This window comes from Dasypus novemcinctus, chromosome 12, assembly GCF_030445035.2.
Source record: "Dasypus novemcinctus isolate mDasNov1 chromosome 12, mDasNov1.1.hap2, whole genome shotgun sequence".
Lineage (NCBI taxonomy): Eukaryota > Metazoa > Chordata > Mammalia > Cingulata > Dasypodidae > Dasypus > Dasypus novemcinctus.
Genome location: NC_080684.1, coordinates 57780633 through 57807953, shown reverse-complemented (window position 1 = coordinate 57807953; position 27321 = coordinate 57780633). Strand labels below are relative to the sequence as shown.

Sequence of the window (27321 nt, the reverse complement as noted above, 5' to 3'; positions counted from 1 at the left end):
TCGCTGTACCCCTCATTTACACGTTGTAGTGAGGCGTGTGCTCGTTCAGTCCGATGGGGCAGGGTATTTTTGTAACCTCCTCTAGCGCTCCGCCCGGTGCCAGGGTGTCCGATACTTTCCAATTCTGGGATTCTCTAGGCGATCAATAAAGTCTCGCTCATGGGCAACTCACCTGGGCTGAGTCCAGGAAAAATGAGAAGTTTTGGATTCGATACCCTTTGATAAGCTCTGAATTTAGTGTCACACTCGTATTCCTCCCGGACCTCCACTAGCCGCTCATGAACCCTCATCTCATCCTCAAGGTCCCGTTGTCCTTACTGAAACCCGAGGACTGTTGGCTTTAATTACGGCATAGGGAAACAATGCCCTCACTTTGGCTGTCTAATTAGCGTTACTCTGAGTGGAAGAATTGAGTCAATAACCAAGGGAGGGTTTCCCACAGGCTTCCACAGCCTGCACATCCATCTGCAAAGAGTTAACCCCACTCTCCCCGCAAAACTCATCCTCTTCCTCAAAGGGCCAACCTTAACCACAGCGTAACGTGGCATATGTCAATTTTTTTATCTTATATTTTTTACTATACATGTGTATTATACTGAAGAGAGGGGGAAAAGACAAGTATTGCAATGAGTTATTCGCCGTAGTAAATTCTAACAATGATCAAATCCAAACGCCAGAGATTATTTTTCTAGCATTTGGTCACAGCTTCAACAACTGTCCTCTCTTTAAGAATTCATTGTGAAAGGATTCCACCTGCATCTAGAAGGATGTCTGCTTTCATTTATTTTTTGACAATTCTGAAGTTTAAACGTTACTGGCATTTCTCTTTCTCTGTGCTCAGCAAGTTAGGATAGCATGATCATTGATTTTTGCCTCATGTTAGAGCAAGGATATTTATTCCTCCTTCCTCCAAAGAAAGAAAATCCTTATGTACTTCTCACGTGGCTTAGGAGAGTTAACAATGCAGTGATCCTCTCAGGCCTCGGTGCAGCCTCCTCTCCGAGTCAAGCACTGCCCCCTCGTGGGGAGAATAAACATTAGCCCGCTTTAGAGCGAGCTTCGTTGCTCAAGCCCTAGTAGCCCTTAGAAAGGGCTTTCTGCCAGCCCACCCGAGGGCTTTACCTGGCGACGTTTTGACCCTTTTAATCATGAGAGTTAAAGTAATTTTTAGTACAAAAAGTCCCGACAGCACGTATACTTTTACCTAACAGTGTTAGGTCTTCAGAAACCACTGAATAGAAGGGGAGAGAGGGCCTGTAGTAAAGCAAAGTTTCCATGAGCAATCGTGGTAAAATACAAAACAATAAAAAGAGCAGGCACAGTGCCTGTGCTTTTAAAAATGAGCATTTCAAAGGAAGGGCTGTCATTTTCACAATCTTGCTATTCTTAAATTAATAGTTATTGGGGCGAACATGAAGATTTCTTTGAATCCAGAGGTGACTTATGCCTGCCTGCCTATCTACGATAGTTTAGGGATTCTCCTTTACATATTTCTCTTTGGAGTCCAGGGATTATCCACATTTTCCAGATTATTTTTTCTCGATTTTATTTAGTGTAATGCCTGACTTTGAAATTATGGATGAATGCTCAACAGGATCTGTCAGTTAAGGTTCTGGGCACTAGACTTGGATAGTTCTGGTTCATCATTCATTAGTTGATTGGGCTTTCTAAACCCCAGTTTCCTCAACTGTAAAATGGGGATCATAAGAAGGCCTTCCTCAAATGGTTTAAACATGAACCGATGAGATGATGCTAAAAAAAAGAACTTAACATAGTATCTGGCTCTTCAAAAACACTAAATAAATGTTAGCCACCCTTAATGTATCTTTTCTATTTTATTTTTTGCCTTGGCCTCTAGAGTGCTCCCTACCTCTCACCAAGCCTCTCCCAACAAAGCATATTGGAAAGCATTAAAAATTCATTACAAAGTTGACTTTTTTCCTTCTTTTTATAACATATAAATATGTCTTTGTTCAGTGTGTATGTTTAACTGGATTCATGCTTCTGAGGCTCCCGTTGAATGTTTGTGTTTGACAAATTCTTAGGGGACAGTTCCCTATCAGGTGTCATTTCATGTTAAGAAGCCAAATTTTGTGGCCGCTTATATACACTCAAGAGCATGAACCCAGCCAAGTGGACTGTTCTCGCTCTTGGTTCTCAAAATAGTGCTCCGACTTCCACTCCCAAAGGAACATAACACAAACTTGTACAACGAGTACATAATCCTAGGAAGCTAAATTTGGGAGATAATCTGAAATATTTTCATTGTTTCATGAAGTACGTCTAATGCCCTTCAAGGTTATAAAGGAATTTGTAGTGCAATTCAACCCTAAACTATTCCATCCTTCCATCAACAAGGCCAGCTGCACAGCTGGGAATGTTTTGGCAAGACAACAATGACCAAAGGAGATGTCAGCTCAGCCAAATCCTTGACACAATCCTCACCTCTGCTTTGCTCTGAAAGGTGCCCTCGAGTTTTCATGCTTGCTCGGTGTTCTGTGAAAGGAGCTGAAGCTGCTACCACTTGATCCTACTATTTCATTATGGCTTTTCCCTGACCTCCCAGTTATTTTTCCCCTCTTTTTGCCTTATAAACAAAGCTCAGATCTGCCTTGGGCAGGAGAAGGGGTGATGGTTGAGGTAGGAACAGAGCCAGTCAAAAATCCCTGGAGGAATACAACCATTCTTCTGCAGAAGCAAAAGCAAATTCTCCAAAGATATGTATAGTGGCTTGTGCATATGGTTGGGGAAATCCTGTGTGGAAAAAAAAAGGAATGTGAAAATGAGGCAAACAACTTCCAAATATGCTTCTCATAATGAACATCCTCATCCAATTTAGAGAGATGCCAAAACTTAGCCCTAAGTTCATGAGACCCTGAAAGAGTAGGGAAATGGAGAACTAAAAGGTTTTCCTAAAATTGCACTAATTCTGTGAAAAAATTAAGGACTTTATGTCTTCTAACTGGACTGTGGCATGCTCATGTACACCAAACTCATACTACCACAGGTTTCTATTTTTAATAACAAAGTGAAAACAGTCTTTTATTTTAAAAGTTTTCTCAAGAAAATTATTGCCCTAGCTTAGACTATTCTCCAGAGAGGAAGAATGTACAAAACCATTCTAGCACAAAAATTCATTTATTTGGTATTGGTTTCTGTAGGGTCAAAGTAATTACAAAAATTGTAATTTGTTTTAAATAATCAGAATGAAACTTTCATTAAAAATCTTTAAAAAGTAATCCCTATAATACTTTTCAGAGGGTGATAAGGTAATTGTTGACTGAACAGCGAACTTCATTCCCAGTTGTCTAGATTACTATCAGCATTATTTTCTTCACACCAACAGCTTAAAATTAATTGCACATGCAACAGGTATTTTTATACAGGCATACTGAGTGCTAAAAATAAAGCAAGATGTTCGTGTTAAAGTGGACAAGTAGTAGGAAGAATTCTCCTTTAAAAAATCTCTTTGATAGTTGGAGGAATCATGAGAATTGATCCAAATGCTGTATGATGCTTCTGGACTATTGGGCTGGATGGGAAAGGCAGCAGAAATACCTGTCAAAGCATACTAAAACCCGAAGTTCAACGACTAGCACTGCTGTTCCTCATGAATCTCCACTACACCACTTTTGATACACTGTGGTGAGGATTGGCAAATTTTATGACCACATTGTGGTGCTTGAGGCCAACCTCCTTACCAGATTGCAACCAGTTTGAGAGTTAGACTGAGGGATTTGGGCACTTAGAGTCAGGCCACAGGTGAGCCCAGATAAGTAATGTAGCTCTCTAAAAATTTCTCTTCCTTGGTATCTATACTTTTACACTGGCCTTAGCAATATTATAATCAAGTGAGCATAAGATTTCACAAAATATATAGGGCTGGTGTGATTCATTTCTTTGACTTTTTGAGCCTACAAAAAAAACTTTTGCATTACCTAACTCTGCCTTGGGGAATCAGAAAATTTTCATGAAGATTTGTGTATATATTTTTCCATTGTGTGTAGAGAGGAGAATGGAAGGAAAAAAGGGAACAAGAGAAGAAGCAGGTAGAGCATTTGTCAGTCAAAGGGAACAGCTTGTAACAGTCAAAGAGCATGGAAATGCATGTAAAATAGGGCAAACACATTGCTATGACTGTGTGGCATAATAAAAATTTAATGAACTTTGGAATCAAGCAGACTTGAATTTGAACTCCAATTCAGGGTTTTCAATGTCGTGATATCTGGTTAAGCTCCTCTACTTTGAAATTTCTCATCTTTAAAATGGGGATAAAAATACCTCCATTATAGGGAAATTGGATGATTAGGTGCTATAATATGTGCACAACATCAGCTGCAGTGCCTGACACAGAAAAAGTACTTAAAGTATGTATCTGTTATTGTTTTTACTATTATTACCATTATAATCATCATCAAGGCTAGAGTGTTCTCTGGGGGAGTAATGAAAGACAAGGAAGGAGATATCAATAAATGTCAAGTCATGCAAGACACATAGCAAGGTGTGGTAGATTGCAAATATGGCCACAACTTCCTCTCAACCCTGGAGGTGTGCTGCTTTGCAATGCGCTGCTGCTGTTCCATCCATCAAAAGGTAAAATCCATTTGTCCAGCCACTTGACTCTGGGCTGACCTTGTGACTTGTTTTGACCAGTAGAATGTGGTGAAGGTAACACTGTGCAATTTATGAGCTGAGGAGACATAAGCAGTAATGGTGTCAGAAGGTCAAACGGAACTGACATAGTTGGTTCTTGACTGAGGCAACTTTGAATTGTACAGCCACGGGACCCTCAAGTTGGAGAATCGAAGACAGTGTTTGGGTCTTTCAGCAGCAGTCAAGCTTTGATTACAGCGCCACACAATAGAAACACCAAGAATAGGAAAGGATTTCCAGTTTTCTCTCTCCTAGAAGCTACCTTCATGGCCTTGAATGAGTCAAACTTCCCACACTTTCTCATTCACGAAATAAATTGATAATCCTGTCCCTACACAGCTTACAGAATTGTGACAATTAAGAGGACATGTAAATGATGCACTTGAAATTCCCTGAAAAGGAATGCGTTCAACTAAATAATGTACTAAAAATAATTCTGTTAACAACAATAATCCTCATGTAGTGCTACAATTCTAATCCTTTTGAGGTTGCTATAACTGCATACTGTTCAGAATACTCAAAGTCAAAATGCCTGACACCTTTATGTTAAATAAAGGGAAGATAGTAAAATAAACAAGAATTTGATCAGGCTGGATATGTGCTCACGTGTAGTAAACCCCTTTTTTTTTATTCATTGTCTCATAGTTTACATTTTCTGCATTTATTCATTCATCAAACATTCATTTTATTTATTGTGTTCCTGGGAACATACTAGGTGCTATAAAAGAGCAATCAGAAAGGGCCCCTGCTCTCAAGGAATTCATCGTCTACAAACTGAAGATGGATACAAATAAACAATTAGAACAATGAACTCACTGCTAAAACCAAGGCAAAATCCATGTGTTAGTGGAACACACAATAGGAAACAGTTTATAGCCTGGTTGGAGGAAAGAAGAGAGCTTCACTGAAGGATTAACACTGAGTTGCTAGGAGTTAATTTTTGCATGTAAAGAAAAAATATAATCAATATGGAGTCAATTTCTAGATCGGAAAATTACGTCTAAAATATGAAAATAACCCATAATCCTACACTGATAATGTTGTATACATAAGGGCATTATATTTTGCCACTATATTATTTTTACTTTCTGAAAAGCCATTCTGGATTCATTGTGCCTTTCTTTCTGGGTTTGGTATTGACAAGCAGTGTGATCTTGGCAATTCTCCCAAGCATCATGGATATTCTGAGTCCCATCAACCTTCTGAGTCTGTTTCTTCTGCAAAATGAGAGAATAAGAAACAAGGGCGGCGGACTTGGCCCCGTGGTTAAGGCCTCCGTCTACCACATGGGAGGTCTGCGGTTCAAACCCCGGGCCTCCTTGACCTATGTGGAGCTGGCCCATGTGCAGTGCTGATGCGCACAGGGAGTGCCATGCCACGCAGGGGTGTCCCCACGTAGGAGAGCCCCATGCACAAGGAGTGCACCCTGTAAGGAGAGCCGCCCAGCGCAAAAGAAAGTGCAGCCTGCCCAGGAATGGCGCCACATACACAGAGAGCTGACACAACAAGATGACGCACCAAAAAGAAACACAGATTCCTGAGCCGCTGACAACAACAGAAGCGGATAAAGAGGAACACGCAGTAAATAGACACAGAGAACAGAAAACTGGGGTGGGGTGGGGGGAAATAAATAAATAAATCTTTTTTTAAAAAGTAGTGGGAATCCAAGTACTCTGGCTGGCCTCTGCCCTCCCTCCCCCTCACTGGCTGAGCAGGAAGCCAGCCCACACTTCAGAGGGCATAGAGTAACCCTTGTGTGCATACTGAGAGCTGTCTGGCCCAATCATTCTTGTGGTGGTCTAAGGGACTTGCCATCCCAGAACTTGCTCTGCGTAGAAAAGACAACTCATGGAACTCTCCTACAGAGTGCTGTGGGAGAGAAATAAAATTGTACTGCTGGGGCAAGAGATTGCTGGCTATAGAACATAGAATGCAGTGCCCTGGCTGGTGAGAAAACTGTTTCCTAGGGAAAAGAGGACATTCAGAACTGTGTAAATGGGAGATTCCTAGGGTCACAGGCACATGTCCAAGATAAAACACACGCACAGAAAAAAGATCAGGGTGGCCCCCTATGCTTTGGCCTGGAACTATTCTCTAAATTCATTATATGGATAAGCCCCAAAGGAGAGCACTTGCACAGGTTAATCTGCAAAGACTGGGGAAGGGGTTTCTGTCCTCCCTCCCTTCCTCCTTCCTTCCTTCCTTTTCTTTTTCTTTTCCTCCTCCCTCTCCCCCTGCCCTCCTCTTTTCCCCCTCCCCCTCCCCCTCCTTTTCCTCCTCCCCCCCCCCTCATCTTCTTCTTTATTAGCTCCAGGCATTCAAGGAAAGCTTTCATAATAATAACTGGATACAAGCTAAGGAACAGACACCTTAGAGCCTAAATTCCGGCAATAACACATTAAAATATAAAAATGCCCCAGTTTCAGCAAGAGGTTATAAAGCATACAAAGAAACAGGAACCAGTGACCTAGGCAAAGGAAGAGATTAGAAAACTCAATGAAGGGGACCATATCTAAGATGTCCAGGGCTTCCTGGTGAAGACAAGCTGGACCGCATAGCGAGCTGGCCCATGGGGAGTGCTGGCCCACGCGAAGTGCTACCCCACACAGGAGTGCCAGCCAACGTGGAGAGCTGGTGCAGCAAGATGACACAACAAGAGACACAGAGGAGAAACAATAAGAGACATAGCAGAACAGGGAGCCAAGGTGGCGCAAGAGAACGATTACCTCCTTCCCACTCCAGAAGGTCCCAGGAACTGCCTAATGAGAATACAAGCAGACATAAAAGAACATACAGAGAATGGACACAGACAGCAGACAATGGGGGGTGAAGGGAGAGAGAAATAAATAAATCTTAAAAAAAAATAAATTGATAAAAGGTATTTTTTAATGGTCTTATATACTCTCAAAGAGCTAAAGGAAAACATGGGCAAAGAACTAAAGGATATCAGGAAAACAATAGATGAATATAAAGAGAATATAAAAAGAGGTGGAAATTATGAAAAGAAACCAAATAGAGCTGAAGGCCACAGTAACAGAAATTAAAAATACCCTAAGGGGTTCAGCCACAGATTGGAGCAGCAGATGAAAGAATCAGAGAATTTAAAGATAAGACAATTTAAATCATTCAGTCTGAGGAGCAGAAAAAAGAAATATTGAAGAAAAGTGTACTGATATACTCATTGTGGGAGTCTTAGAAGGAGAAGAAAGAGAGAAAGGAGCAGAGAAACTATCCAAAGTAATAATTACTGAAAACTTCCTTTGCAAACTACGATATAGATTTAGGATATTAAATTTAAGCCCCGTAGTAACTAAAAAGAAAATATCAGAGAATGTGTAAGCTCATAGAGTCAGAAATCAGAGTAAAGGTTGCTGGGGGTAAGGTGAGGCAGGGGGATTGGGGAATTAATGCATAATCATTGCAGGGTTTCTATTTGGGGAGATGGAAAAGTTTTAGTAATGGAAGATGACGAATGTACTGCAATATTGTGAATGTAATTAATCCCATTAAATGGTATGCTTAGGAGTGTTTGAGATGAAAAAGTTTATGTTGTATATGTGTTCCTATAATTAAAAAAAAAAAGATCAGCTAAGGGGATGACAAGTGAATGCAATACAAGAATATATGAAAAAAAATTGGAATATAGACTGTAAGCTTTGTATCAATGTTACATTTCTTGAACTTGATAAATGCACGTAAGGTGGGTACTTAAGTGAATATCCTTGTTCTTAAGAAACATACGTGGCAGTATTATATGATGTATATGGCCTATACTCAAGTGTTCAGAAAATGGATTGATTAGATAGACAGTCAGGCAATACATAATAGAGGGATAGATAGAGTGATAAGGAAAATGTGGCAAAAATGTTAAAACTGGTAGATCTGGGAGTATCTGGGAGATACGGGTATTTTGGAATTCTCTGTATGGAGTTTGTATTATTTTTGTAACTCTCCTGTAAGTTTGAAAGTATTTCAAAATAAAAAGTAAAAAAAATTACTGGTCTAAAAACAATAGCATCATTCTATTAGAGTCATGGTTTATAAAGTGTGCTTTATATGTGTGTGTGTTTTAATTACTTATGATGGGGATTATGTTGTAACTCATTTTTACAAAGGAGTGAGCTGCTCCAAAAAAACTCAATGCTACATTTGTATAGACATTTTTACTGTTTACAAAGCACCGTGCAGCAATGATCTCATTTGAGCCTCTAACAACACTGCGAGGTATATTTTAATTTTATTCTCAGTTTACAGATGAGGAAATTGAGGATTATCTGTAAAATGATACTCGGCCAGTTGTTAACCTTCTTGAGCCTTAAATTAGCCACAGGGCAGAATTTCAGTCCTACAAATCCCGAATCTGAAGTCCTCCCATACTCACACACATATTTAGACCTCTAGACATCTTCATTTCACTGACGAATTTATTAAAGCTATGTCAAGCTTGTCGGGATGTCTGGAACTATCCGAACAGCCGCATTTTCTCGCCCCCTCAGGATGACAGTGATGTGGGCTCATGACATGATTTAGCTCAGTTCTTTACACCTGTGTCTAGGGAAGAGGCTGTTTCTTATCCTGAGCTTTTACACGGTGACTTTGTGGCATGTCAACTGATGGAGCCTTTTGGGGGTTCTATGGCACTGCTAGAAACAGTGGTTTGAGTCGCCTCTTTCTGACCTCTTCCTTCCATTATTCTGTGCTAGTGCTTGCCTTGAAATGAGGAGCCTGTAGATAGGCTCACATGCTAAAGCGTCAGAGGCAGGATTCTTAATGGGACTCCTGGGCCCCAGCTGTAATTCATCCTTCTCTGGTTTGCTAGCCTAGCCTATAAACTCTCTTGATTTCCTTCCCACTCTCATTCTGTTCCTCCTTCTGTCACACGCTCTTAAGTGTCCACAGATGTCAAGTGTGGAAAAGACACGTGGTATTAATGCTTTAGTGCTGGCACACAGGTACTTCCTGAAGAAGATATGGTCCCTTGTAGAGTTGTTTTGCAAGCTGCCCATCTATATTTATCACTGTGCAGTGCCAATTCTTGATTCAAATAGCTTGACAACTTGTGAGCTGGCACGATGCCACTCAGGGTATGAGTCAACGGGCCATCTAGCCATATCAAGGGCGGCTGTTAAGGGCAGGAATCCTAACGAGGAATTTCTAAGCTGCTGTCTGTGAAGAGGTTCTATGATTTTGGCTGCAGAGACTTCCAAAAATAAAAACTAGATACCATAGCCATTTGTTTGGACTTTGCAGAAGAGCTATTAGTCATTGGGGGTAGGAAGAGGATGGTGGCCGAGATAGCATGAAATCAAATCTAATTAATCACCAACAAGTCGAACCCCAGTTGAGCTTACTATAATTATTGGAAAGCTAGGCAATAGGAAGGGGGAAAAAAAGCATTTAGCCCTACCAAATTGTATGTACTTCTTAAGAAATCAGAAAGCCCAGACAAAAATCAGTGCATGGAAAGTGAAGCATGAGATCATCTGAAGAGTGTGTGGGCCTTTTCTTAGAACTTAGAAGGAAGAGGGTCGATATGAAGTTTGCCTTAATGCCTTGATCTGTGTAATTTACATAGTCCATGTGAAGTTTACTAACTTTGACCTTTCTGATGCAGAAGCAAACCCACTGCTCTTTTTAAAATTATTAGAGAAGTTGTCAGGTTATAGAAAACTCATGCATAAAATAGAGTTCCCATACACCACCCTATTATTATCATTATAGCATTAGAGAGGTGTATTTGCTACAATTAATAAAAGAACATTTTTATAATTGTACTACTATATATAGTTTCCATCGTTTACAATGGGGTTTACTTTTTGTGTTGTACAGTCCTATATTTGTTTTTTAAATTTTTATTCTAGTAGCACATATACAACCTAAAATGTCCTCTTTTAACTACACTCTGCTCTTTTAGGTTGGAAATGCAAGTGGTTTTAAGGGTTGCAAGATTATACCAAATAAACTCCCTTGGAGATGGTATATACTTTATTAAGGGTATGGGCTTGTGAATAAAAAAAAACTGGATTCAATCCCTGGCTCTCCCACAGGAGAGGTTGCTTTTCTCCTCTGTGCCCGTTTCCTCACCTGTTAAAAAGGAATATTTGTAATAAAATTTCATAAGATTATTGCTAGGAATAAATAGGAAATTAGACATAAAAGAGCTACCTGGCATTTAATAAATTCTCAATAAATATTCATGATTATCTGATTGATCCAGTATACACATGACTCACATAAGTTACATGTTTTTCTCTTTGTTTAACCTAAATATTCCTGTAGCTTTTTATCGTTTTCTCTTTTCTGATCTTCCAGTGATGTGATGAGGACAGATTGCACTGGCTTAAAAGAGCCCATTGTTAAGTGTTTGGGAATTTTGTAAGCTGGTTTTTAAATACAGTCAATAATAAAGAAATAAATGAAAGAATATATAAAATGAAATAAATTATATTTAAAGCAAAGTTGTTAAATACTCAAAACTCAGTTCTTCCTAATTATTGCATTATATATGGTGGGAATACTGCATAGTGGAATGCTGCTGTGTATCCCTTCTTTACTTTGTGTGCAATGACTTCCTCCCCATTAGTAATTTGAAAATGGCCGTGGTTGCCCCATGGAAAGCGACAAATGCTAAAATTTAAGGCTTTTTTTCCTGAAAAGTCAATTATTAAATCTTTACCAGCACATAACTGTCTCTATCTAAATACACAAACCAGTTTTAAAAAAATATTAACCATTAACTTCAATGGGCACTTTTACAATCAGTTGTTTTCAAAATGAGATGTTTGGGTATATAGAACCTGAATTGAATCGATTACTACCTCTTGTCATATATGAGGCCTGTTTCACTCTGTTATATTATGAGTCTTATATACATTTAAGATTTTGACCCGTTTTATCACTCTCTGTGAAACCATCTCCAAATTCTTAAAATATTTATTTTTCTTTAGAGCCCAGCACCATAGCTCTAACATATTAGACATCTAATAAATATTGTTGAATGGATAAATTCATATCAGGGCAATCTGATCTTTGCTAATTATACACACAGAAAGATTGGATTCCTTTCATGTGAGAACATATAAAATTTTTTTCTAATAAGATTTGTATACTACTTAGAACTTTCAAGAATAAGCCAAACATAATGCATTGGCAAATATAATTCTTTCATGAAGTAAAAAATGTATCAAACAGCAAATTTTCCATTCTTAGTGAAAATATAATTTCTATAAAATATCTATCGCACCTAATAGGCTTTTAAATGGATATTCGGGAAACGGACTTTGGCCCAGTGGTTAGGGCGTCCGTCTACCACATGGGAGGTCCGTGGTTCAAGCCCCGGGCCTCCTTGACCCGTGTGGAGCTGGCCCATGCGCAGTGCTGATGCGCGCAAGGAGTGCCCTGCCATGCAGGGGTGTCCCTGCATAGGGGAGCCCCACACGCAAGGAGTGCACCCATAAGGAGAGCCACCCAGTGCGAAGGAGGGAGCAGCCTGCCGAGGAATGGCGCCGCCCACACTTCCGTGCCGCTGACGACAACAGAAGCGGACAAAGAAACAAGACGCAGCAAAAAGACACAGAAAACAGACAACCGGGGGAGGGGAGGGGAATTAAATAAATAAAAATAAATCTTAAAAAATAAAAATAAAAAAAAAATAAATGGATATTCACTTACCAAACATTTTGATTTCTCATTGGTTATTTTTAATTACCTGAAAATCTCTCTATTCTTGATTTCAGGGAATTGCTAAAAATCCTAAAATTAATACTATATCTAATTATAGAAAGGTTAGTTTTTAAATATGAATATGCCACTGTGCACCAATGCTCCTTGTTTTTCCCCCCAGATTTCCCTTCCTCCCTCCCTCCCTCCCTCCCTTCCTTTCTTCCTTCCTTTTTATTGTTGGGAACATATATAACACAAAATTTTTCATTTTTAAGTACAACTTTAGAGGTATTAATGCATTCACATTGATATGGTAACATCACCACCATCCATTACCAAGACTTTTTCATGACTCCCAACAGAAACTCTGCACTTATTAAGTAAAAACTTCACATTACCTTCTCCCACTAGCCCCTGGTAACCTCTAATCAACTTTCTGTCTTTTTAAATTTGCTTATTCCAGATATTTTCCATCAATGGAATCATACAATATTTGTCCTTTTGTGTCTGGGTTACTTCATTCAATAATTTCGGGGTTCATCCATTTTGAAGCACGTATCAGAATTTCATTCCTTTTACTGATGAATAATATTCCATTGTATGTATATACCACATTTTGTTTACCCATTCATCTGCTGATGGACATTTGAGTTCATTCTACCTTTTGGCTACTGTGACTAGTACTATGAACACTGGTGTATAAGAATGCTGCTTTGCTTTTATCTATCTATCTATCTATCTATCTATCTATCTATCTATCTATCTATCTATTTTTAGGAGGTATCTGGGGATTGAACCCAGCACCTCATACATGAAAAGCAGGCACTCAACCACTGAACAACACCCACTCCCCACTGCTTTGCTTTTAAAATAAAGAATTATTCAACCTAGGACCTTGAACAGATTGGAAGTGGAATGAAACAGTGGAAAGAAAATAGGATTTATAATTGGAAAACTTGGGTACAAGTGCTGCTCATCACTTAAATGCTGTCATCTTGGGCCAGAAATTTAATTAAAAAATTGTAAACTTAGCAAAACATGGGTAGGCTAATATTCCATAGGTTCTTATGAGGATTATATGAGAGAGTCTGGTAGATTTCAATACATGCTAATTTACTATGATATTCAGTTAGCCCTTATTGGTTAAATAAATCTGGATCAAGTGATTATTAAAGAGTCTCAGATATGCAAAGGAAGAAATCTAGAAGACTAAGTTTCTTCAGAGTAAGTCATTTAATTTTGTTTGAATAAAAACATTGGTTGATGGAGTAGATGTAGCTCAAGTGTTTGAGAGTCTGCTTCCCAAGTATGAGGTCTTGGGTTCAATCCCCAGTACTTTCTAAAAACAAAACAAAACCAAGCAAAAAAAACCAAACAAATGAAAAAACCAACTCTCATTGGGGAGCAGATGTAGCTCAAATGGTTGAGCGCCTGCTTCCCAAGTAAAAGGTCCTGGGTTCAATCCCTGGTACCTCCTAAAACAAAACAAAGCAAAACTAAACAAAACAACAATGGTTGCCTATGATCTGATATTTCCCGATGTATTTTTTCTCCTCTGTAACTCACCACTAACTAGGAAAGTAAGTTTTAGAGTTTATTCTCTCTAGACTCTTCTGCCTGACCTTCAAAGTCTTCAAAGTCTTCCAAGACCCTTCTGCACCTCATTTTTCCTTATCTACTCTTTTTACCAGTACAACTGCCCACTCTACCTAACCAGGTTTCTCTTACTCTCTGATTCAGCCATGTTCATGACTTCCTCATTTCTATCCCCTAAATGTCATTCTCTCCACTTTTCCACATGGGAAAATAATGATAATCTGTTCAGTCACAATTAATTCTTCCTTTCCCAAAACTTCTTGGTAGTCTTCTTATGCCATCAGGGCTCACCCTTCACTTCCTCAACCCTTGAATTCCCAAAGTCCCTATTAACAGTATCATTCATACATTAATTTTTCAGCTAATCAATATACATATATTTCTCTCACTATCTAGACCATAAACTCCTTGACAGTTCTGATTTTCCATAACTCTCTCCTTATCATTCAGTGTCTATATCCATCCTGTACAAACAGTGAATGCTCAGTAAATGGTGGAAACTATGTGTCTGGTTACTGAGGTTTTTTTGTTTGTTTGTTTGTTTTCATCCATGTACTTTTTCCCTCCTTTACTTTTTTATAGATTTGAAAGGAAACTTGCAGTCTGGTAGTTCAGAGTTCCAGAAATATTTGGTTTTCATTTGATGTAAAAGGAAAAAATGAACCTCTGGCTGCTCAGTAGATAAATATAACATGAGGTCACAAAATACCTCAAGAGAGTACATGAAACAAGATTTTTAAAATCCTACAAGTGAGTAATTTGTTTTTCTTATAAAGAATGAGTTAAATGAAAAACAAATAACATAAGGCCAAAATTGAGAAGTAAATTTGTTATTTTATAGCTATTCATTTGACTCGCTTAGCAAAAAATTTACATATTCTTCATTTATTCAGAAACTTTGAAATTGAGTCTTGTCTCAGTTTTCATTTGAGGAAGTAAAGGAATATATCTCTGGTAAACAGAAGAATTTAAATCTCAGGTTTTTTTCTACTCAATTCCTCGTAATAAATTAGAGAGTACTGTGATGGAGAGTTAATTAACTTACATCAACTTCTATTTGATTACATTCATTCTCTTTCTTTCTAGTTGATTTATTTTTCAAGCCCTACGGATTCTGTTTTAGGTTACTTAGAATTCCTTCCCCTTGCAGCCCATCCCCTATACCCCGTATCCAGATGGAACCAGAATGTAGAGTAGGGCAAAAAGGAAAACAAAGGAATGTTTTGAAATTTTCTTTCTAGCTGCCCCCATTTCTTTTTCCCTTCTCTCTCCTCTCTACTAAGCCATTAAAATAATCCTTACAGAAGTGCTATGTGTACCCTTTTATAAATACGGCTTGCATTTGCTAAGAATGCAGTTAATAAAGAATAAATGTAATGGCGCTAAAGGCATGCACATTCATGTAAATTTGGAAGAAAATAACAGGTAAAGAGAAAGGAAAAAACTGATCTTTAATGTCACACAACTTTGATGTGATAACACATTACAGTTCAACCACATTCCTCTTTGCTCCATGTAATATGGTTTGCTCACAACTTCATGATTCAAGAGGTATATCACATTCATCAAAGTTTATTCAAGATTGAAAAACATTGTGCAGGAGAGGGAAGGAAACAGGGAATTTGGTATAATCAAACTTCAACTGGTTTCCTACATGGAAATTTTTCATAGCAGATTGAAAGTGTATCTTTAATTGATAATCTTCCTGGTATTTATGTAATTAGATGCAGGATAACCACTTGCACTTTGCAGCCTTTAATTATTCTGTCCTGAACTGATTAGAAAATTGTGACCATGTCCTTTGATAAACAAAAGGATTACACAGCAGCCAGTAAGTAGTCTCAATGGGAATGTCCAGTCATATGTAATAGAAAGAATAAAAGAGTCTGTTATGATTTCTGCATGTTAAGTTACCATCTCAAAGCCCTGTTTGTATTTTTTTTGCTTTGTACTGAAAACAGACTAAATCAACTTGCTTCAAATAAGTCAGTTACACCAAGCATATAAATAAAATAACAAAACCATCCCATTGTTACAAGTCTCTGTCTCATTCCCCCTAATTTTGTTTTTCTACTTTCACCTTTAAAAAAAAAATTAGATTCTCCTTCCCTTGATGAATTGCCTTGGCCCCATTCCAACATTTCCTGCCAATTCATGTCTCTTTTAAAATGAACTTTCTGGCCTACTTAGAAGTAAATTTGACTTACTGACTTAATATTTCTGTGCATATCATACAGATTTAGTAAAGCAACTCAAAGGCACTAAGAGTTTTAGAAGAAAATTAGAGTAAGAAGAGCCCATTAAAGTCACCATAGCCCTTCACTTTTCTTGGAAAAAATGAAGCAACTCCCTTGACTCTCCCCTGAAATAGATTCTGGTAAAGGGGAAGACTGTTGCCTACAAATGAAATCAGATTCTTAGAACTGATGATTTCAAATTTTGAGGCAGGTCTTTGTGCAGTTACAAGAGCATCTATTAAGCAATCTATTGGTTTAGCTTGAGGTTGCTTGACTCTTGCTCTAGCTAGTCCTTATATACAATTTCAGAACCTAATTTCATTTGTTTTAAAAAATGATCGCTGGTGCATCCCACTCTGCAGCATGCCAACAGTTCATCCCTCTGAGCATGTACTTTTCTCATTTTCTTATTTTTTAATACTCTTTACTCCGTTGCCTACCCTAAAAAGACAAAGACTGCTCCAAACCATCACACTTAAATCCCAAAGAAAAGAAAGCAATCTAAAAGACCCTTCATTGTCTTTAGCATCATCTTTCTATATAACTCAATAAATGCTTCAAGTTGGGAAGTGTATGTGGCTCAAGTGATTGAGCTCCTGCCTACCACATGGGAGGTCCTGTTTTCGGTTCCCAGTACCTCCTAAAGAAGACTGGCAAGACAGCGAGCTGATGCAATAGGCTGGAGCAGTGAGCTCACTCAATGAGATGACACAACAAGAGACACAAAGAGGAAAACATAATAAGAGATACAGCAAAGTAGGGAGCGGAGGAAGCTGAAGCAATTGGGCACCTCCCTCTCACACAGGAGGTCCTGGGTTCTGTTTCCAGCGCCTCCTAAAAGGAAGATGAGCATGCAACAAACAGACACAGCAAATGCAAACAATGAGGGGGTGGGGAGAAATAAATAAATAAAGTAAATCTTTATTAAAAAGGTGCTTCAAGTGAAAAAAGTTTAATTCATAGGATATTTGGGTAACAAAACTAATTAGTAAGTCAACCTCTGCTATCTAGTTGAATTCCATAAATAATAGTTTTCTCTAAAGCAGAAGCTGGAAATATTTTTAGAAAGGAGTATACCAAAGGAATTCCAAATACATTGAAATACAGTACCCAGTTTATGGATTCCTCTGATCTGTTTGTGAAAACAAAGTTTTCATTGAGCCTTTTCATACTGTCTTCCCTGCCAGCAGGAGTATGGATTGTTAGGATTTTCTTTAAGAGCTTATTTTCTATTTTTTTCTTGGACAAAACTTTTTTTCTGCCATAATTCAGCTGTGCTAACCAGATCTGTTTTGTTCCACCTAAGTATGTAACAGGAGCAAAACAGCCTTCATCCAAAATGCTCTGAGCAGCAGGTTCTGCTATGGATACACTTCAAACGAATAATCAATTTCCTCTCTTAATGCATGTCATAAATTCGCTAAATTCCTTATTAAAATGTGTGCCATTGGTTTAGCAACTTCAGTTCTTTTCATTGAATTCTTGTCTGACTCTCCCACTTTTTACTTCCTGGAACAGAATATCTTACTAAACAAAGAAACTCCGGCAACTTAGTAAACAAAACAAAACAAACAAAAAGCTCTGATCAGTCCTGATTTAGTGCTCATTTGCATTCAGCATGGAGACTGTTAATATCTCTAAGAACATGGTCTTTTAAAAAAGACAATGTTGAATTAAATTCTTCTGTGTGTGTGTGTGTGTGGATACATAATCTAGAGCTCCTCCCAGTTCCCCTTCCTGTTGAGTTTTTCATAGTTTTGCTTATGTGATCTAACAAGTTTTTATAGTTTTAAATAAATAGATTAGGAAGTTCATAGAAATGTTTGAGCCATATGGAATATGGAGACACTTGACGTCAAACAAATGTTTTCTTATTTATGGAAACAAAAGTCCTTTAGACAACGATCCATCAAGTAAAAGTATGGTTCTCTCAAAAATGATTTGAATTAAAGACTTTTTAACCAGTTACTACATATCACATGGGTGCTAATAAAACGTACCCTGTCTAATGAACAGCTGTTATTATTGGTTAAGCTGACTGAAAGAAGAGAGAATCATGACCAGCTGCAAAATGCATTCATGAGTGGTGAGAGGAACTGGCAGCTGTTATTCAGCTTGCTATAAATATTTTTAATTAAAATGTGCCTCCTGGTTTTCAATTTGGGTAATAACAGAGATTTTAAGTTAGTTACTTTAGGGGTAAAGGGAACTCTTTCTCTTCAAGAAGAGCTTTTTAACCTTCTATTATCAATGACTATTAACAATAATGGCTGAATCCTGCTGGCTAATAGGAAAATGAACTGCATGATGAAATGCTCCTTTTCTAGAACCACGTGCACATAAGAATTTCAAAGTTTGGTCTATTTGTTTTTACTACTTGTATTTCTAGATAAAAGGTCCCAGGTATCCATCAGGAATTCTCACAGAGAGGGAAAATAGTAAATAGAATATCTAAATGGAATGCACATTAGAAATATAACACATGCACACCCAATGAATTATTTTTTTACTAAAATTCTGCCCTTTTGATTAGTAGGACTATCCTCCCACTGATGACAGTTCCCTTTTCATCTCATCATCCATTTGCTCTCTAAGGACACTTCCCAGTTCACTTCTAATTTGCATGCTCAGTCTCTTTCATGGTTTTAATCATGATCTGGATATTAATGATACAAAAACCTTTTTCTCAAGTCCTGCCTTTTTCTCCAAGTAGCAGTCTTTTGTATTGGGATCCCAGAAGGTATTGAAAACTATAACAATTTCCCCACATCTGCTCTTGACTACATTTTACCAGTTTCCAAACCTTCATGATTTTAGTTCCTAAATATGTCTTAATTTTGTTCCCTCCACCTTCATCTCAATGACCTCAGCCCTTTAACTGGACTGGAAACATTCTGACCTAGAATATTAAAATACCCTCCTAACTGATCTCCCTTTCTCTAGATTTGGCCACTCAGATTTGTCATTTGCGTAAAATGAAATCTAATCACCACATTCCCCTGCTTAATAGCTTCCAGTGGCTTCCCACCGTCTCCAGGATAAAGTTCGGGTTTTTAGCATGGAATACAAGACCTTCCATGTCTTGGCCCCCCTTACTTCTGTGTAGCTCCCCACTTCATACTTCGTGCTTAGTGGTACTGACTTGCAGTTCTTCATTCATCATCCCTTGAAAATGTCGCTTAAAAGTGACCTTCTGACGAAGCTTTCCACAGAAGCACTCTTCATACCCTCCAGGAGTGGGCAAGGTTTTCCCCCTTTAGTAGTCCATGCCTCTTAATCATGTACCTCTAATGTAGCATCCATCAAAATATATTATAATCATTTGCTTACATTTTTGTCTCTCTGCAATTGGGCCATTCTTTGATCAAGAACCCTATCTTGGGAGGGGCGGTGGCTCAAGCGATTATGTGCCTCCCTCATACATGGGAGGCCCCAGGTTTGGTTCCTGGTTCCTGGTGCCTCCTAAAAAGAAGATGAGCAGACAATGGGGGGGGCGGGGGGAGATAAATAAAAAAATAAATAAATAAATCTTAAAAAAAACCATGTCTTATTCATTCTCCTATATCTGCAGTGACTGACATGTGTAACTTAATAAATGTTTTAGGATTTAGCAAAAAAGGACTCTAAACAACAAAATTATATCAGTTTTCTTCCAAACCTTAATATTGAAATAGAAAATTGTGGAAATCAGAATAATTAAAACATGTCCATTACTTACATTTGAATGAGATGGACACTTTATTAGTGAAAGCAGGAAAATACTTTGTCTTTTATTTACAAGCCTTACAAGCCTTAGTAAAACCATTTTTTTCTCTTGTAAAATAATAACATGTTGTAAGCCCTTCTTCTTGGTTTAATTCACTTTCCTAGAGTGATCTAAGGCTTATATTTCAAGTATCTTCATAAGATGAACAACTCTTATAATGCATCATCAATAAATATATTGTTAAAATATAAATAACTTTATAAACACATTTATTTATGAAGTATCTTTTTTGAATCTTTCTTAGCTGAGAAATCAGGATTTAGAGATGAATCTATGGCTCTGGACACAGTCATTAATGAGCCGTGGTTGAGAATCTCCTTGCTTGTATAAGTTGTTAGAACTATGGGGGAAAGACAAAAACTTCACAAAACTGAATGGTCCATGTAATCCAAGTCTCACTATTCAAGTAGTCAAGCCTTTTAGTTCTGTTAACAATGCGGACAATCTAGTGTCCGTAATCTAACATTTTCTGTTATATATAGGTACAAATGCTAGCCAAAATATAATACATGCATAAGAAAAATCTGTTGGACACAAACATACACGTAAATAAATTAATGAATAAATAAATAGCTGATTTTTTTTTAAAAAAGAACTGAGAGGGAAATCAGAAAGGAAGAGAAATTTCCTAAGTAAAGTGTCAGCTTTGTAAGTAAGCTGATATTTCAGTGCTACCCTACCTGGCAAGTTGGGCTTGTTAAGGTCCCCTATAAGAAAACAAATTTGGTCTTTGGCTGCGAACTAAGATTCTGTACTTGAGATCCTTGTATATATATATAGGAAAGGCTGCTTATGCTAGTAGATTGACCAGAAAGTTTATCTTAGCCTAGAGCCAAAAGGCTCTGAGTGAAAAAAAAAAAAAATCCTCCATTGGAAAATCTAAAAGTCTGTTTCATACAGAGACATGGAATCTAAATGTATGTAATCAGCTTTGTGTAGGATTTCTTAGGTTGAGAAATAACCAACAGTGTGATTCTGGACCAGGGAATACCTCAAGGCATCTGGTATAAACAAATATAAAGCTGCTTTGTAGCAACAGTTCAAAAAACAGGGTACATGGGACTCCCACAGCAAAAACAAAACAAGACAAAACAAAAACCTCCACTGAAAATGATCTCACAAGAAAAAAATGACAAACTATACAAGGAAAGTTAGTAGATACAATCATTATTAAGACATGAGAAGCTACACATAAGTAAAATTAACGTGTTCAGAACATACATATAATATCAATATAGAAAAAATCAATTGCATTGCTAATAATCAACAATAACAGAAAATATAATTTTAAAAGATATCATTTCAAATAAAAATATATTCCCAGGTACCTAAGAATATGTCTAATAAATATCCAGAAGTGTATGAAATATTATGGAAAGAACTTGAAGAAGTGGGGAGATTCTACCGTGTTTATGGATACAAAATTCAATATCATTGTGATGTCAGTTTTTACCAAATTGATTTATAAATTGTAATCAGTCAAATCCCTATAGCTTTTTATGTGTAACTTGAAAACTGATTCCAAACATTTAATTAATGAGCTAAGGGGCAAGGATAGTTCAGACAGTTGTTTTGTTTTTTTTAAAGAACAGCAAGGTGCAAGCAATTTTGTTACTAGATATCAATAATTATTATAAAAATATTGTACTGTTAGTGTAGGGATAGATAAGTAAACCAGGGGCTAGCCCAAGCCATAATTGAAAACCCGATATGTGACAGAGGAGGCATTGCAAAGCAATAAAAAGGAACAGATAGTTCAATCCTGATTCCCACTTCACACCACAAACAAAAATCAGTTCCAGGTCAATTAAGAAAAAAATGTAAAAAGAATATACTGAACACCTTTAGAAAAAAATATTAGGATATTTCATGAAGAAAAATATTTCTAAAACAAGACAAAAATCTCAAATCACAAAGGAAGAGATTGTTAATTTAAATTACATTAAGTTTAAAATGTCTATACATCAAAAGACAACATAGAAAAGTGAAAAGAAAACGACATATTGGGAGAAATTGTTTGCAACACCATGTGATACCATTTTGTGATGATCAAATTGGTAAAAATTGAAGGCTGAATACCAAGTGTTGTGGAGGATGTGTAGAAAAGGGAATAATTATTCACAGCTGATGGAGTTTAAGTTGATACACCCCATCTGGAGAGTAATTTGGCAATATTTATTAAAGTTTAACTTGAACATTGCTTATGACCAAACTATTTTATTCCTAAGTGTATTCCCCAGAAAATTTATTGTACATTAAAAAAATAGGCATGTATAGAAATGTTTACGGTGGCTTTAATTGTAATAGCAAAAATTAAAATTAAAAGTGTCTAAAAATACAATGGAAAAATAAATCACAGAATATTCATATAATAGTAAAAGTTAAAAGAAATGAAGAACTAACTGTACTAACTTGTATAAATCTCAAGAACAATAATATTTAGTAAGAAAGCATGTTACAAAATATGTTCAATATAATGCTTCTATAAATTAAAACCACACAAATAATACTCTACAGCATTCTGAGGGCAGGCATATGTTGTAAAAGTGTAAAAATGTGCACGGAAAGGACACTCACCCACCTTACGATACTGATAATTATTGGTATGAAGGGTTAGGAATTCTGAAAATAAATATGGCAAAATGTTACTTTAGGTCATAGGCAATTAAATTTTTTTTTCTGTACTTTTCTGTGGGCTTAAAATATTTCATAATTTTAAAAAATTTTTGAAAGAAGCAATGGGAAGATTATTCTTCTTATAAGAAGTCTAATGTCTTAATCCGGACACATTATATACAATACCCAAGAGTTAAGAGTATCTTTGATATATGACTTTGTTCCCTAAAAGCACAAAAACAAATTGTGTTTTCAGGTCTGGTTTGACATCTGTATCCCTGCATGATTTTCTCTCTGAAGATGATGAGGGTACAAAAGGTGGTCTGGATAAGAGCTGGTGGTGGAGTAAATCTGGTTTCCTAATGAATCGAATTACTGAACTGTCCAATGGCACAGACATAACTGATTGATATCAGCAAATTTAGCAGAAAGCACTGAGCTCTGCATGGCTGAGCCAAATTTATGTTTGGAGAGATTTTCGTTTACATTTTTCTTTTAAATGAGGGTGCAGAAGAGGGCATGAAGAACAAGGACATTCCAGAGAGTTTTCTCTCTTGGTCATGCCCTGCTGCCCCTTGTTTGGCACTGAGGCCGACAGCCTTCAATACATGCTAAAGAGATGTCTGGCAGCTAAATCCTGATGGGCTTTTCCTCTCACCATAAGCCAGATTTAGGGGCTTCTTTTTATGGGGTGGCAGCACTGCCTCAAAGGTACTGCTGGCCCAGCTAAAATTAAAGCTGTGGTCTGGCTGAATAAAATTTATGGCCAGAATGGCTTTCTGCCATTGGGCAAAGACTATGTGGCCATGCGAGATGCTCTCCTTTGCAATCCCAGCCTCACACCAGTTGCCAAAACTACCAGGATCTTACTCCTGTCCCACTCGCTCCTGCATCTCACGTTTACTTCCATGACAGCACCCGATACTTAGAACATAGTATGCCTTTTTGTAATTCTCTATTCGTGGATTTGAAACTCCTAACTGAAATGAACTATGTCTTAAAGAATATACAGGTGATTTGCACATTATAGATTAATAATGTTTGTGGAAAAACATACCTGTTGGAAGGTTACTATAAGGATGCTAGAAAAGAAATTATAGGGCTTACATATAAAAGTCTCTGTTATTTAGACATTCTTGGACACACACACATAAACACACACATGTACACACACATTCATTCCGGTAAACATATTTGTTAACAGAAAATGACAAACAAATATTTATTAAATAAAAGAATGAATTTCATTTTTTATTCTTTTTTAGATTTAAATTAAGATATAATTTGCATAACATAAAATTCACCATTTTAAAGTGTTCTATAAATATTTATTTAATGTCTGCTTTCACCACTACAATGTAAGCTCAAATGAAGGTATGAACTATATCTGTCTCAGTTGCAGTATTTCTCAGACCCAGCACAATTTGGGATATAGAGTAGATACTTAACATATGTGGCTAGAGATGGTTTTCCTACCTTTTCCACTTCTGACCTCTCATTACCCACTTTCTCAGGACTAAGTCCCCTCTGTTTGTGAATCTGTAGGTGAAGGAAAATAGAGAGATTTTCAGTAAGGTGCTCGACTTTGAAAAGACGGCTGTTACCTAACAGATGCAAACTCAGAAATTTTGAGTGCGGAGTGTGCCCTAGTAAATCCTAAGGAATCTTCATTGAGCAGTTCCGGGTGGAATGAAATGTTTAAAGCACACATATTCTTCAACCCTATACCCTATACTAGCTCAAACCCAGTGACAAAACACCTCATTTTATTTTTGCCATATCTTGGACTGCTGTTTATCTTATGTTACCATTAGCTTACTTTTGGAGGCGGGTCTCAGCTTTTTTTTACTGTAACAAACAGTTGGATAAATCCAATCAGAAATACTGTTTAGATTACAGGGGGTAGAGAATACCCCAGACTGCACGGATTGCCTAGTCGAAAAGCATGTGAGTAGTCGGAAATCTTTCAGTCATTTGTTATCCAAGGTGAAACTGCATTACAGAAAGCGAAATCACTTGTTACTACTATATCCAAATCTATTTATAAACCTTTGTCCACTGTAGGCCCCATGGAATTAAGAAGATACAGATTTTATAAGAGGTAATGGTAGTTTTCAGAGCTTCTTGGGACGCTCACTAATGAGGTAGCTCACTAGTAGTTAAAGGAGAAAAATTATCCTTTTAAAGGCTATGGTTTCTTCTACTTAAGAGATTACTCTATAAATTGAATATTATTGTTTTGTTTCCTATTGAATGACAGTCTTAAACAGATGTCTTTTGGAGTTAAGCTGATTGTTCTAATCCTAAATTTATCTCATTAGTATTCATTTTAAAATCTTGGTGAATCTTACTATTAACATGTTCTCATCTGGCTAAGGGAAACTTATACTCTAAAAATTGCAATGATCATTTCACTTGAATTTTGTCAATATTCTATATCAGTAACCTTTTTTAAAAGATTTATTTATTTATTTATTTCTCTCCCCTTCTCTCCCCCAACCCCCATTGTCTGTTCTCTGTGTCTATTTGTTGTGTCTTCTTTGTCCACTTCTGTTGTTGTCAGTGGCACAGGAATCTGTGGTTCTTTTTGTTGTGTCATCTTGTTGTGTCAGCTCTCCGTATGGATGGCGCCATTCTTAAGCAGGCGGCACTTTCTTTCACGCTGGGCAGCTCTCCCTATGGGGCACACTCCCTGCCATGTGGGGTATACCCCTGCGTAGCATAGCACTCCTTGCACATCTCAGCACTGCTCATGGGCCAGCTCCACACGGGTCAAGGAAGCCCGGGGCTTGAACCGCAGACCTCCCATGTGGTAGACGGACGCCCTAACCACTGGGCCAAGTCCACCGCCTGTATCAGTAACTCTTCATCCACTTATTCCACAGATATATGATAAGCATAAAAATGACAAAAACAATTTGTGTGTTTTTTTCTCTCGACCCTATTACCTTTATTCATCAAAGACAATTTTTTCAAAATGTCTACCATGTTCTTTTCAGGCAATATCATGATTCACATCATGGGACTTCACAATGAGTTTTCCATGAGCACAGATATGCTGGGATTTGCTCTTCTGGCATTAGACCTATAGGTGAATCCGATTAGAATGAAGCCAGATTGATTAGAAAGACATGTGAAGCGTGCTATGCACTGAGCTAATGAGTCTCTTTTTAGTCACTGTTTAATTAATCCAAATAGCCATTGACTGAGCAGTTGCTCTCTATTTAGCACCATATTAGATTCAAAAGAAGATGACCTCTCCTAGCCTTTCAGGATCTGATAGTCTAGTTGTCCACATCCACAAAATCCCTAGCAGGCAGATTTTGATAGACAATTGTTCAGGAAATATAAAATAAGGAATTGATCAAGATGCACTGAGAGAGGACAAGATTCCTGCTTTTGACTAACAATAAAGTGACTGAGTTAAGAAAATTTTTTATTTATCCTAGAGAGAATGTCTGATTTCTCAGTCATGGAAGTTACATGTGCCTGTTGAACAGTCCAGTCTTTTCTTATTGCCCCTTGAATCTTTACAACAAGCTCAAGTCACCTTAGATAATCTAAAAAGTCTCTTCCTAACAACCTGGAAAAGTACAACAAATGTATTTGCTAATCCCATGATGTCTGACTTTTCTCTAGCTCACAGATATGCCACGATGATGAAAGAACCCATGGAACGAAATAGTTTTAAATGCCTTTATTCATTTAATTAAAAAGTAAAACAACAACAATAACAACTCTTACTGTGTACCTACTCCATGTAGGCACTCCACTGTCATTGGGAATACACTTACAAACCACACAGACATGGTCCCTGGCTTCACAGCCCAACATCTAGTGCAAGTACAGGTAAATAGATGGGCCAATAGAATAGAGCACGATGAAGGGAAAAGTATAAGGGAAGCACAGCCCCCAATTTGACACTGGGGGTGAGAGCAGCAAAGGAAGCCTTGGGGGATGTGACTCCTGGCAGAGACCTGAAAGATAAATAGGAGAAAAGCTGAAAGGAAGGAGAGGAGGAGAGAGGGAGTGTGTGTTCCAGGTAGAGGCAACAGAGTTCTAATGCCTGGTAGCAAGAGCGAGAAGGATGCTTTGATGGAAATGAAAATTTCTTTCCAGAAGAAAAAAGCTATGTAGATTCATTTTCTATGATCTCTGAAGTGCAAATTGAGGGTACGTTTATGCAAAAAAATGGAATCATCTTCTACATTTTCTCTATAGTTGGAATATAATTTCTATATTACTCTAAACCACAGAGCAAATTCATTCTTGACTCACCTCAGAACAAAGGGAGAAACAGGGCTCTCCATTCTGATCCATACCTCTGTTGCAGACTCAATGCCACTCTTATTTTCTGTCACCACCCACTCTAACCCATTCCTGTTCAGTGGAAATAAAGCAGTCTAGAGCTGATTCTCTTTATAGGACCATCCTCAACCAAAGCTGTAAATTGAGTCAAGTTTGTTGTTCCTTTTCTCTGTCCTTCTGACTCTTTTCCCCTGGTAAGCTTTGACAACTACATCACTGACTTAAAATTAACGTTAAGTTTCCAAGAATGGTGACTATTGCAAAATTATAACAGATGCTCAGCTATTGCCAGTTGATTCTTGCCAAATAAGAAAAATGTCATAGAAGAAAGCAGTTTGTCAAGTTTCCATTTAAATAAAAAGGGACTCAAAATGAACTCAAACACTAATGATCTTTACTTTTCCCAGATTTTATCTAAATGCAAATATCCTCTATTGGGGAGGAATTTCATTTAACTATTTTCAATCACGTGCAGGCTGTTCA

The 27321-nt window shown here is 37.5% G+C and overlaps 1 long non-coding RNA gene across 1 annotated transcript; it reads right to left on the bottom strand.

Annotated features, from left to right (window-relative positions):
- Positions 1 to 4551: 4551 nt before the first annotated feature.
- On the bottom strand, positions 4552 to 26958 carry LOC139440124 (uncharacterized). Its single transcript, XR_011650183.1, has 3 exons — positions 26809 to 26958; positions 24007 to 24069; positions 4552 to 4690 (listed from the first exon to the last, which is right to left on the bottom strand). It is a non-coding gene; the product is annotated as an uncharacterized lncRNA (long non-coding RNA).
- Between the last annotated feature and the right edge of the window lie 363 nt (positions 26959 to 27321).